We start from the raw sequence: 11,213 nt of genomic DNA, 5'->3' as shown, positions 1-11,213 counted from the left end.
GAGGCTTGCTTGAAGTAGTACTTGCACGTCCAGCCCATCTCCTCATCCACCATAGGGACAGCTAGGGATGGCACAGGCGTAGGTGAAGTAGCTGATGACTCCGCTGGTGTAGCTGCAGCAGCATAGACAGGTGCAACAGCTAGAGTAGGAGCAGGTGTAGGTGTCGGGGTAGCCATCTCCTCGTCATCGGAGATGATCACAATCTCCTTCTCCACCTATGGAGCACGGGGGGTGAACAAGGCACAGTAGCCTGCAGTGCTGAGGCGGGCGGTCTTCGGGTTATGAGACATCTATAGATTTAAAGTGAGATAGAATTAGAATCAACAATTTTATATAATAGATTAAGGTATGAAAAGCATAAATGTTTTAATAAAATAACAAGAATAAGACAATAAGCATGAAACCAAAGGAGCAAAGATGCTAAAACGACCATTTCTAACTAGGCTTGCGTCCTATAGTCAACATGGCTCTGATACCAATTTGTCACACCCAATTTTAAGGATAAAATTGAATGCACTAAACTCATGTGTGCCCAGGGATCAGTCACACATACAAGTTGACAAATTATAAAAAGTATCATCACGGTGTATCTTACATCATGATTAATAGCATCACATAGTCTTACACAACACATCGGAAGATAAAAAGATAACTCTCTCGGGAACTCCATCATAGGGACGGTCAACTGGTTGACCACAAGTCTAATAGTCCTCAGGAAACTCCTCATACACGTTGTCATCTGTTACCCATCCGGGATTTTTATCCTAATAGAGAAAGTAAACAAGCGTAAGTACTTCTCATACTTAACAAGATAACATGGGGTTATGAAGCTCAAAAAGGATGACACAGGTTTACTACAGTTAGCACTTTTAGTAAGTCAAGATTTTATTATCAAGTATTATCAAGTTATGCTTAAGCTCCCATTTATACAACATAATCAGCTATCTGAATCATTTGCATCATATTATCATTGTATACCATCATAAATGAACCATAATGAGTAACCAATTATTCTGTGAGTTTTCCGGACCGCTTATGACCGTGAGCACAACTGTTATAACAGTTTGTAACCCTCTGCAGAGGAGGTGCACATTCACCGCGAGTCGTGATTCCCATATGCCCGGGTTAATTACTCCCATATCACTGCCAAGGTGAGCGGGCAGGGTACACTATGAAGCCATTTCATAGGTTTCTCTAACAAGTTAGGGCCGCTAGGTTTCGTCGGCAGACAGATGTAGGAACCCCTCTTTCCTATGGCACATATCCATCACGGCTATACACATAGGAATAGAGGCAGCCCTATATCCAATGTGGCAAGCCCCTTTTGCGCCATAAAGGTAACCTCTAACAAGCTAGAAAAGGTCCTATTATTGAGCTAAAGTCAGAGCCATATGACTCTCATGGTTGCACTGTCAGTCCCAGCTTTTGCCGACAGATAAGTCCTTATGGAGGGCCGAGAGCAACATGATCGAAAGTTATTTGCCCCTTCGCCCTATGGATCAGTTGTTATAAAGCATGTTTTACCTTTAGTTCCATAGAACCATTAACCATTGTATAGACCATGTTCAGTTAGAGCGCTAGCAATCTACCCATATGCAATTAACCCATAGGAGTCAAGGAAACATGTCATCAAATGACTAGGATGTCCTTATGGTTATCAAAGTTAGACACATGCACATGAGTGAATGATTAATGTGAATAGGACGTTAGACACATGCACATGAGTGAATGATTAACATGAATAGGACATCAAGGTAGGCCCATGCTATCCTTGCCTTGGTTAGCAAACTCCTGCTGATCCTGCTGGTCATCAAAGTACTCCTGGTCACCAACGTTCTCATCACCATCTGAACATGACCAACACAGCAACATACAACATTCTAGGAACATTCATGCAAAGCAACAATACTATAGTTAGAACAGTACACCACCAGTATAGAAAACAAATTAAAATGTTTATGAAAAGATTCTACGTCTCGCTACGATCACGTCAACGCGAAGTTCACGAAAAACGGAGCTAAAACGCGAAAGTTATGATTTAAACAGGATTTCCTATAGCAATTTATTTAACTAAAATCTAACCATGAAATTTAAAAGTTGCAAATATGATTAATAGTGGTACTAACATGTAGATTATGAAATTATGAAACTAACACAATTTGAACGGGGCGATTCGGAGCTAAAACGACGATTCTATGAGCAAAACAGTGCAATGGCATTTCTGTAAATACTAAAAATGTATTTTGGACTAAAACAGTATACTTTACGTTTTTAAAAGTGGAAAGCATATTCAGGAAAAGTGCTTTGGACTGCGGGTTATGACTTAGAAAAGCTCAGGATCTCTTTAGCAAAACCGACACGTGAAGGGGTATCGGCCACTCAGAGCCGTTGATCAAGCAACGGACGGCTCGGATTAGAGAGGGGAAGAGAGAGAAAGGGAGGCGCTGGCTGGAACAGTGCGGCTGCGGCAGTGCAGCCATTGCCGGCGGCGAGGAGGTCACCGGCGCGTGCGGAACTCAGCCTACGGGCCACGGTTCGAAGAACCGAGGGCACCGGTAGATGGTGGGGGTGAAGGGGACCTCGACCAGGCCGATACGGTGGCCGGAGGACGCGGCCGAGGCGGCGGTCGCCATGGCCGGCAGCCTGGAGCTATCGAGCGCACGCGAATAGAGCCCTAGAGGCCGTGAAACAAGGAATTAAGGGCATGGGGAGAAAGAGGGGAGCACGACGAAGCTCACCGCGGCGAAATTCGGAGACGGAAGCGGCTCAGGGACGGCTGTCCGCACGGAGGGCGGACGGTGGATCCCGACACGGTAGTTTTGGCTTCCTCGTGCATAGGCGAGCACGGAATTGGAGCGGGGACGAATAGCAGGGAGGGCGGTGGGGTCACGTCTTGCTTTTGTAGAGGCCGAGTGCGGGGGGGGGGGGGGGGGGGGCGCTCCCATGACGCGCGACGTGGGAGCAGAGCGGTGACGGTTGCGCTTGGACCAGGCGCTGCGGTTGCGTGAGGAGGGGGACGACGCTGACACGTGAGCCCGGGCTGGCAGCGGCTGAGGCGCGGGAAAAACGCGGTGGCAGTTGCTGGCGCACGGTGCTGGGCCGCACAAAGCTGGGCTAGCTCACCTGAGTGGGCCGACGCCTTGCTAGGCTGGCGCGGAGGGAGAAAGGGGAGCTGGGCCAGTGGGGAAATGGCCTGCGGGCCGAATGAGGAAGAAAGGGGAGAGAAATGAAGAAGCCTTTTTCTTTTTATTTTCCAAAGTTTTAGCAAACCATTTTCAAATTAGTTTTGTATCCAAATTCAAATTTGATCAAAACCAATTATTACAAAGATGAAAGTGCAGCAGCATGTATGCATAAAAAGGTTACTAACCTTATATTTGATTTTAATTTCCCAAAAATTATTAATTTCCTATATTTGAATGCACACATAATAACATAATTAAATCAATTTTTTTGTATTTGAAAAGACTAAAATTTTTGGGTGTTACATAGCCCTTCATGGTAGCGTAGCCCTTGAGAAGTTGGTTCGCCTGCCCCCCGTGGAATGGGTAGGGGGACTCAAACGCCTTCTCAAAGTGTTCTAGTCGTGCAGCGCGCCCGTGGGGCTGAGGTCTAGCGGTGTAATCACCCATGGCAAGCATCTCTTCCCCATAGCGCTTTCAGTCCTTGTTCCACCTGTTGTGGTGTCGTTGGGACGTGGCGGGATCATCGGCACCGTCGCCACCACTAAGGTGGCCGGTGGCCTTGGCTTTCCCACTAAAGTTGCCCTGGATGGCCTCCTTGCCGGTGGCGTATTAGGTGGTGACATCCAAGAGCTCCCGCGCCATGCATGGGGTCTTGCAGCCAAGCGGGTGGATGAGTGCTCGTAGGTCGTGCCGTAGATGAAGGTGTTGATCACGTCGGCATCGGTGATGTTCGGGAGCTCATTGCGCTTCTTGGAGAAGCACTGAATGTACTGCCGAAGGGTCTTGTCGGCCCTCTGCTTGTAGTTACGGAGATCTTAGGAGTTCCCTAGGTGGGTGTAGGTACACTAGAAGTTGCCGATGAAGACCGCACGGAGATCGCCTAGGCAACGGATGCTGTGGGGCTAGAGCTGCTAGAGCCAAGCTCTGGTTGAGCTTGACAAAAGCATAGGAAGGTACTAGATGATGAAATCATCGTCTGACCCCCTGGCCTTCATGGTGAGGCGGTAGTCCTCCAGCCAATGGTCCGAGTTGGTCCTGCCGTCGTACTTGGATATGTGCATCGGTGGCTGAAAATGCCCGAGGTATAGGGCCGCCCAGATCGCTACCTCGAACACTAGGGCGGCGAAGTGATTCGGGATGGGGCCCCCACCCCATCGCTCGAGGGTATAGGACTATGCCTGAGCATGGTGTCTAGCCTTGATGGTGTGGCGAATGTCATGGTCATCGCCGATTCGGTACCGTGTGTGTGGGGGGGGTGCGCCGAGGAGAAAGGTCACGCCTTCGCTCCTGCCAAGGGTTGGCCCCTAGAGTTTGCGGCCCATCGGAGCTATTGCTAGAGGTGTCACCATTGCTCCCTATCGCCCATGGGGTGTGAGCGTTGGAGTGCCCCCTGTTGGTCGTGCCGTCGTCTAGGATGGCCAAGAGAGCATGGCGTGACATCGAGAGGCTGAACTCTCGGCCTGCTGCTAGAGGGCAACATGAAGGAGCCACTTTGTCTCGTTGAGCCACTCGTTGGTCTTTGGGTCTAGCATGTTGAAGATTTCTTCTAGGCAGTAAGTGGCAGCCACCATGTTGTATGCTGCATGGGGGAAGCAGAGGCCACTGGTAGCCCCTGTGCAGGCGTCAAGCCTTTGGCACTCGAGCTCTACCTTGGTGGCCTCCAAGTCCACCTACCGAGTGCGCAAGCAGTTCACCTTCTCCTAAAGATAGGCCACACGGCTGTAGGACTCTGGTCTAGTGGCATGAGCCCGAGCACCTCCTCAACAATATCATTGCCATCAACATGGTAGCACATGCGCGACAGGAGTTAACACAACATTAGAACATTTGGCACAAAAAAATCTTTCATCGGAGTGTGGAAGACTTACAACATTAGGTTACAAAACATGATCAAGTGAAAACTTAACTTAGGTTCCAAAAGGTCAGTAGTACTATAGAAGCAACTTAGGTGAAGCACCTAAGGTAGAAGAGGTAGCCAGATAATGTTGAGCCCACCGACATGACCTCGATCAACTGTACAAGTCAGATCCCGCAACAGGGGTTAACAAACCCTGAGTACTTGAGGTACTCAACAAGTCTTACCCCACTAAAAGAAAAGACTCTAAAGATATGTAGGCTTAAGGGAAGGTTTGAAGCAAGAATAACTTTTGTAGAAAAACATACTATGAGTGAATCCTTATTTTCAATGTTTTAGCTTCGTGTTAAGTCATCAACAGTATCTAGTTTGCACCTGATCTAGCTGAAACACTTCATTCATCATCTCATTCCATCTTTCATTGATTAGGTCCAGCTAGGGTTTCCTTACCACATGACATATGCAGGTCTGAGACCTACATATATCAACCTTCACTTGGATCCTCAAAAATGAGAACGGGCCCTGCGCCACCTGAGAGCACAGTACTTCACCTCCCTACGTTGTTCGTCCTTGATGGATTCATAGGATGTGTACATGCTACTCTTGCCATCTCTCCATTCCCAATGCGCGGTTGTTCTTTCTCATAAAGGAATAGCCAAGGTATCAGGCTTACCCTAGTATGTGGCTAGTACTGCAAAGTCTCAACTCACAATAGGTCTACAATAGTATGGTCCTTAATTGATACAGGTGGGACGAGCACAACCAGGCGAACCTATCTACCCAAGAACATTTATCATAACATCGACTCCCGCCCGGTCTCAATTTAACATTATCATTATTATGGTATTCTCACAACCGAAAAACAGAGCCGAGGTAAACCTATTTCTCATGAACAAGAAAACCATCATTCAACTTCTATCGAAGTCTAGTGTTACTAAGCATTAGAGATATTGTCCTATTCATACTAACAGAGTAGAACTACGGATACCTGAATTTCAAGGTAATCATGTAGCAACGGTATTAGACCAACTCCTAATTACCTAATGCACATCTCACAAGACTTAAAGTGTAATAAAGATTTATAAATGCTATAGAATGGTGGTATGCACCGGGGCTTGCCTATGTTGTAAAGAAGGTTAGATTCCAGAGAAAGATCCAGAGGAGTTAGCCTTGACACCAACACCACTGAAGGATGGACCTCCTCCAAAACTTGATCAACACGAACCTTCTCACTCTCGTATGCACTACACATAATAGATGATGTTTACTTAACAAGATGGACTACATGTCATGATGCATGATGAGAGGCATAACAAGTGCATAACAGAACTTAAACAAGATTAAGAAAGTTGAGTATAACTTTCCTTCACTAAAGAACCAGGTTCATTATCATAAAAGCACTTTAGTTAATTAACTATCAAGTTAATTAGTTGTCTATCATGAAAGGATTAGCTTAACATAGACCAGCAAATGATTAACATGAAAAGCATCTACATTGCATAACCACTTACTCAACTATTGCATACAAGGAGCAATCAAGGCTTATATACATGCATTCACTAATTAATCATTTAATTAAGTCATGTTAATTAGTAATCAAAAGTTGATTATGGGCCCATCAAGAAAACAATTAGGTTGCCAAGGAACAGCAGAGGTTTGGTGTTCCAAGGTCCACAATCAATCCCCAAATCACATCAAAGTCATTTAGGGATTTATATAAATTATTTTAGTATTTTTATTAATCAATAAAAGGCATCAGAATTAAGTGGACAATTTATTTTTATCATAACAGTACCAAACTTTTTTAAAGGTCGGTATTAGCATGTAAAGCATACACAAAAGTTTCATGACTAAAGCATAATCATTTTAGCCAATAAAAATCATGTAAGGTACATTTATTAATTAAAAGAGATAATTTTTAAGCATAACAAATTACCGAAAATGACTAATTCTTATTTTTCCTAGGTATAGCACATCATATCAAAGCTACACAAAAATTTTCATAATTTTAGAAGCTCAGATTATTTAGTTATGAATTTTACAAGAAACTGCACAAGTTTATATTTTTTGAAAATAAAAATCTGATGAAAACCTTTTCACACCCACCTCGTAGCTACCCCCAGTCACTAATAGGTAGGGCCCGGTCAGTGGCACAGTACCTTCCACGCGTAGCCACAGCTACACCGTCATTGACCGATGATTTCTCGCCAGCGGCTAGGTCTCCGGCGACACCAAAGGTACCTACGCGCTTGGGACAACCTCACGGACCTATCTAGGGTGGTGGTTGGGCGACTAGGGTTTTGCAGCATGCCCACCTCTGACCATGACAGCACGATGGCACGGTGGAGGATTTGTCGCTTCCGTACAAGACCAACTCCAAGGGCAAGGCGGTGGTGCAACAGAGGTGTGTGCCGGCGATGACGATGTGTGTGGTGGCGCAGACCGATGTCGCTGCGGCGTTCCGGTAAGACCGTCGTGTGCTTGGTAAAAGCAATAAGCCTATGAGCATCAAGGCATCACCCAGGAGTTTGAACACCAAGTGGATGGACATGGGGTGCTCCGGAGGAGCCTGGCCACGGCGAGCGCCGTCTGGGCAGCCATGGCGGAAAGCCGATGCATGGCCGATTCCGATGGCTAGGACGGATATGAGCGGGCTCAAGCGAAGCGCAAGAAGGTGGCGAAGCTATTTGCGAGGGCAATTAGGCAGTGGGAGAGTAGGTGCGATGAATTTTTGGCCGGTGGAGGGAAGGAGCTCGACGGCGGCTAGGAAACAGGAAGAAGAGAGACGGCACCGGCATCGCGCTATATTGGCCATGGACGAAACATTGAGTTGTGCCAGCTCCTGCTTGACCAAAACACGCAAGCAGCTGCATGCCCAAATGGATGGACACGGCGCTAGAGGGCGGTGGTCGGTGACGGCAAGCTACTGCATGGCACTGAACGCTGACCTACTGTTCACCGACTGCATCCCCATCTTCTCCTCCTTCTTTCTCTCGATTCCAAACAGCAACTCAATCAACACCCTGAACAAAAGTTGTTCATCTACATGCCCTCTCCAACTTTGCTTAAAGGCTCGACCACAAAAACTTGATTGTTTTGAAGATTTGGAAGCTCAAAGACGGGTACAATGAAACTGAAACCCTAGATTCAGTTTCAAGTTTTGAAGACAATTTTAACTAAGCATTTTTGACAATTTATTAGAGATTAACCATCAATCAAAAATTTCAACCAATTAAACACTATCACAGATCAAGCATCACCCCCATCAATAGAACAAAAGTTGCCCAATTTTTATTTGTGAAAATTGATTTAATAAAATCCCAAACATTGAACTTTATAACTAATAATCAGAGACTATCAAAATGGCTTGAGTGTGGGACTTAGTTATTGGATTCAATCCTTGAGCTCAAATTCAAACATATTTGATTTGAAAACATTTCCCAACCTTGCTTCCATGATAAAGAGCATACTTTAAACAACAAAGTTTATTTTAGCAAAATTTTATTTGTTTAAGCAAATTCTCATATATAAATTCTCAAAGAACCTTAAACATTAGTGTTGTTAACATTTCATGCAACATATGAAACATAATATGTGCAACATATGAAACCTATTATTGTAACATGAAATGCATTTATGACATGATACTTGATGCTTATGCTTGATGATGCTCATGGTCAAGTTTTGATTGCTTTTTATCGTCTAGGATGTTACACCTGGCCACTAGTGTCTATAAATAAAAATGACTGCCTCTAAAATATCTCCTAAGTGTAGTAGTGATTCTTCGTGAAGCATGTGTGGAGGCCATGACACAAGTTCCTTTGTAGTCTTGTAGAAGGGGGTTGACCGGTTGAGTCATACTACAAGAGCAGGAGAGATAGATAGAGAGAGAGGAGCAACCCACTGCATGACATCACAGAGCTAGCAATCCTAGATTTGTGGGTAAGGTCAAACAATACTGATATGGTTTGCCAAATTTGGACAATTTTGGAGTTATGGTTAAAATTAGACAAACCAAAGAGAGTTGAGGGGCTAAAATATACTTTCCCCCTAATTTTTAAAACAGATCCTTTTGCATGTTGCTATAGCATTTGGGGGATTTTTTATTTTAATCCTTTTAATCAATATTTTAACACTAACCGCTCCACTCTAGTGCCGTTGGCATGACAAGGGGAGGCACGGTGGCATGGACCATTGACCCAAGCCTGCTTGGCTAATGGCGGGCCAACCTTGTTGCGCTAGCGACTCTAGCGCGACAGCGTTGTGCTGCTAGGCGGGCTGGCGTGACAGGCCCATAGACGTCATGGGCACATCCCCTTTCTGATGAGGACATCGTCACGCTAGACACACCGACGCCATGGTCTTCCCCAAGTTCCAATTCATTCCCAACTCAGCTGCCACGTTGCCCTCGGATTCAGCAGACACGTCGTCACTGTTTCGATCATAACTTCCTCATACGACATCGAAACGGGCCGTTCTTGGATGCGTTGGAAAGGGGACGACGACGCCGTCGTTTTGGATCTAGTCCCAGCTCCAGAAGGTCCGTGGATCATTCTGTGTGACCACGGCAAGGTGCTGCGTCACCTATTTGGGCCAACTTGGCCATGTATTGTGTCGGGCCTTAAGCCCAAGTTGTGGGCGCCCAACCCCTGGCCGTTCCCAACCCTAGGTCGAGTCTTAGACTATAAACACAGCCGCTGCCGCTGCTACACAATTGGGTTTTGTTTAGAGTTTAGTTTTCCATCGAGAAACTGAATCGTTCATTGTAACTGTGGTGACAAATCCTTTTACAGTGATCCAGGGCCCCTGTTCTTGATCTCCTCCACTATGTCGATTAGTCCTTTGGAACCGAGTTCTTGAATCCTCTATTGATATTCGCGTCATTCATATTTGCAATTTTAGATTGCGTGTTTTACCTTCTTGCTTGTGCTCTTCGATTCGCTTGCAGGAAAAGCCTTCTTGGCGAGGTCAATCAAGTTGTGCTTGGTTGATAACCAACGGAGCAGTGGTGTAACGGTTGCAGGGTTCGAATCATGTCTGATTTGAAGCCAGATCGCCAACGTCGAGATCTCCACAAATCGAACTTACAGGCTACCTCTCGGAAGATCGGGCCTGTACTCATCAATTGGTATCAGATATTTCTGGTTTACCGCGAGGTATAATCTCGTTTGCCTTAGATTCATATTTGTTCATTACCTAGAGTCCACAAAAAGCCCAAAAATATTTCAATTTCCGCTATCCCATCACCCTTTGTGCCTTTGCAATTTCGATTCAGATTCGTGTTGTTGAGTTTGTGTCCGTGGTCGAGTCTTGTTGCTGGTTTAGGATTGTGTTTGTGGTCGTAGTCCAATCGCCCGTTGCTGTGATTTTGTTTTCCAATTGATGAGTACAGGCCTGATCTTCCGAGAGGTAGCCGGTAAGTTCGATTTGTGGAGATCTCGACGTTGGCGATCCGGCTTCAAATCAGACACGATTCGAACCCTACAACCGTTACACCACTGCTCCGTTGGTTATCAACCAAGCACAACTTGATTGACCTCACCAAGAAGGCTTTTCCTGCAAGCGAATCGAAGAGCACAAGCAAGAAGGTAAAACACACAATCTGAAATTGCAAATATGAATGACGTGAATATCAATAGAGGGTTCAAGAACTCGGTTCCAAAGGACTAATCGACACAGTGGAGGAGATCAAGAACGGGGGCCCTAGATCACTGTAAAAGGATTTGTCACCACAGTTACAATGAACGATTCAGTTTCTCGATGGATAACTAAACTCTAAACAAAACCCAATTGTGTAGCAGCGGCGGTAGCTATGTTTATAGTCTAAGACTTGACCTAGGGTTGGGGACGGCCAGGGGTTGGGCGCCCACAACTTGGGCTTAAGGCCCGACACGATACATGGCCAAGTTGGCCCAAATAGGTGATGTAGCACCTTGCCGTTGTCACACAGCATGATCCACGGACCTTCTAGAGCTGAGACCAGATCCAAAATGACGGCGTCGTCGTCCCCTTTCCAACGCATCCAAGAACGGCCTGTTTCGATGTCGTATGAGGAAGTTATGACCGAAACAGTGACGACGTGTCTGCTGAATCCGAGGGCGACGTGGCAGCTGAGTTGGGAACGAATTGGAACTTGGGGAAGACCATGGCGTCGGTGTGTCCAGCGTGGCGAT

This window comes from Miscanthus floridulus, chromosome 9, assembly GCF_019320115.1.
Source record: "Miscanthus floridulus cultivar M001 chromosome 9, ASM1932011v1, whole genome shotgun sequence".
Lineage (NCBI taxonomy): Eukaryota > Viridiplantae > Streptophyta > Magnoliopsida > Poales > Poaceae > Miscanthus > Miscanthus floridulus.
Note: the sequence above shows the minus strand (reverse complement) of the source record.